Source organism: Tachysurus fulvidraco, chromosome 1 (assembly GCF_022655615.1).
Source record: "Tachysurus fulvidraco isolate hzauxx_2018 chromosome 1, HZAU_PFXX_2.0, whole genome shotgun sequence".
Classification (NCBI taxonomy): Eukaryota; Metazoa; Chordata; class Actinopteri; order Siluriformes; family Bagridae; genus Tachysurus; species Tachysurus fulvidraco.
Window position 1 is genome coordinate 12,319,681 of NC_062518.1, and position 3,170 is coordinate 12,322,850.

Sequence of the window (3,170 nt, forward strand, 5' to 3'; positions counted from 1 at the left end):
TCTTTTTTTTGTCATAACTGTTAAACAGTTTTTGTGTTATCTTTATTCTGTATAAAGAAAAGAACGTTTTGTATATAGGGTGGTTGGAACCAGGACAATCAGCAGTAATGCCATCAGAATAGTTTGAAAATCTTTCTTTTGTGCAGAATATTGTTCTTTTTTTATAATACGGTTTTACTAGAATCGGACCGACAAAAACGCAGATAAATACCTTATGTAACGAACACGAGAATCTGGCTAATGTGGAAGTGAAGACATTTCAAATGTACAGTCGTGTAAAAACTCATTTCAGTTGTTTAACGGTGTAACCGCATTGTTTGTACATCGTGTACATGACACCAGTGCTGATTATTCTTGTAAAACTAAAAAAAAAATCACATGTCATGTCACTATTGTTCTGTGTAATGAACTTTAAATGGCTTTATATTTGGCCATGAGATGATGAGATGAACCACATCAAGCTGCTGTCCATGAGGTGGTTTTGTTGTGTTTTCTGCTATGTAGTTTTATTGAATCGGGCCGAACGTGTTCGTCTTGTCTTGTTATAAAATATCAAAATGTAGACTATAAAATAATTAACAGTTAGACAGTATATCATAATTGCCTCTTTCAGCCTCTTCAGTTAGTCCATCAGGGCTAAATCCAGGATCAACAATGCTCAAGATCTTGGCTCAGAGTTACTAGAGTTGCCTTAAACTTCCATAACTCAAGCTAAGATCATTGTCTAGAATACATGAAAATGCTTTAAAACAACTCTCAGTGTAATTATTGTTGGTAACACCTGTGTCCTCATCCTTTTTGTTGCATTTTGTACATATGACACTGATGGTCAATTCTATCTGTAAATATGGAGGATGTATTTTTATATTTCTGATGCGCTACATGCCTGGGTGGGGGTTTTGGGCCTAATGCTGAACGTTTTACTTTCTTGCTGCATGGTTCTCTCTGTGCTTCAAACTTATGTCAGTTTCTGTCTATATTATATCAAAGTAGTGTTAGAATGAAGCAAAATACAAAAATTTGCAGAAGCAAACCTATGTCTCTGTGTTATTTATTCCTGTTTTTAAAATCCTTGTATAAATGTTTGATGTAGGCATACTATTATTATTATTATTATTATTATTATTATTATTATTATTATTATTATTTTTGTTGTTGTTGTTGTTATTGTTATTATTATTATTATCCCATAAAGAAACGGCAGCACTGCATTGCCGTTATTCACCGTGTAGGATTAGCACATGACCACCAGGGGTCAGTGTTGTCATTACAGTACTTCCCACAACTAGAGTCAAGTCAAGTCAAGTCAAGAAGCTTTTATTGTCATTTCAACCATATATAGCTGTTGCAGTACACAGTGAAATGAGACAACGTTTCTCCAGGATCATGGTGCTACATAAAACAAAGACAGAGCTAAGGATTTAGTAAGTAGTCCTAGCCGCATAAAGTGCAACTGTGCAGGACAAGACAAAAAGACAGTGCAGGACAAAAGACAGTGCAAACAAAAAATACAAGACAATACAGAAAAGACAATAAACAGAACAGACCAGTGTAAATACTGTATGATCAACAATATTAGATGTGCAGAAATACTGGAATGAACACAGTATTACAGCACCAGTTACATGAGATATTGTAAAGTATTGTGCAAAACAGCAAATGACTGAAATGTGAGACAGCATGTGAAAGGGCAAAAAAAAAAAAAACAGTGTGCAAAAGAGCATGTAAACAGTTTGACGGATGTATATTGGAAGACTGTGTATTTGGTATAGGTTTGTGCAGTCCATACATGTCCATAAGCGTGTGTGTGTTGTGCTCAGTACAGTTCAGTTCAGTTATTAAGTAGTCTGATGGCTTGTGGAAAGAAACTGTTACACAGTCTGGTCATGAGGGCCTGAAGACTTCGGTAACTTTTTCCAGATGGCAGGAGGGTGAAGAGTGTGTGTGAGGGGTGTGTGGGGTCATCCACAATGCTGTTGGCTTTGCGGATGCAGCGTGTGGTGTAAATGTCCATGATAGAGGAAGACAGACCCCAATGATCTTCTCAGCTGTCCTCACTATCCGCTGCTGGGTCTTGCGATCCGAGATCACTTGCTTTCTGCGTTTAAAGATTGTTGCACGTATTGCACTAAAAATGAACCTAACTAAAGCGAGTTAAAGTGAGTCAGAAGTGAAGCCACTGTGGAAGTGGACTTAAAAGGTGAGCAGATTTATTTGTGGTCGTCTTTAGCACTGATGTGGCCTCAGACACCTTGTTGTTCACAGCAGCAACTCAAACATTCACATTTACGCCATTTGTCAGACGTCCTCATCCAGAGCAACTGACATTTTTATATCATTTTTATACAACTGAGTAATTGAGGGCCTTGTTCAGGGCCAGCAGTTACAACTTGGTGGACCAGGGATTTGAACTCATGACCTGTTAAGCAGTAGTCCAACACCTTAACCACTAGGTTACCACATCCCCTGAATCTTTGGTTACATGTAAAACATTTAAGGAATATAGTTTAACATGGACAAATAGCTCTACAGGTGAAGTTCACTACATCACGTTGAGTTGTCAGCATCAGATTTTGTCAAAGTAGACACACACATATGAATAAAATATGTAGTCATTCCTCGGCCTCAGCCTCAGTCATTGTCAAGAGCAACTGCCACCCTGGGAACAAATATCAGCCCATCAGACCCAAATGCAAGGATAGCAGATAGAAATTGGATTAATAAATGAATAAATGAATAAATAAATACATACATACATACATACATACATACATACAATATATATATATAACAAGACCAACACAAAGGAAACACTAGAAAGAAACTAGACAGATAAAAACAAAACATGTTGACACCCAAAAATGACAAGGACTAAATAATAAAAGGTTCATTACAGAAATATATGTCTGCAATGTCTGCAGAGGAGGGAAAGGACTGAGAATAGGGCGGGGCAAAAACGTAAGCACAAAACATAAACAAAGACATGTAACGTAAAAAAAACAAAAAACAAACAAACAATGCCAGAAAACCCCCTTGGTGTTCCGATTAGGGATTGTCCAGGCCAACCCTAACAGTCATGTAGTAACAGGCAGAAGTGGTTTATGACTTTAGACGTTACTGAGTAATACTGTAACATAATTATGTTCACATGCTGTCGCACTTGATGTCTG

General features: G+C 37.2%; 1 protein-coding gene across 2 annotated transcripts in view; it reads left to right on the top strand.

Moving 5' to 3' along the window:
• Positions 1–1,033, top strand: part of creb3l1 (cAMP responsive element binding protein 3-like 1) — a 38,687-nt gene extending 37,654 nt beyond the window's left edge. For both annotated transcript variants that reach the window (XM_027133071.2, XM_027133072.2), the window contains one exon: positions 1–1,033. This exon is cut by the window's left edge and continues 1,273 nt beyond it. The gene's annotated coding sequence lies outside the window, so the exon portion shown is untranslated.
• Positions 1,034–3,170: the final 2,137 nt, after the last annotated feature.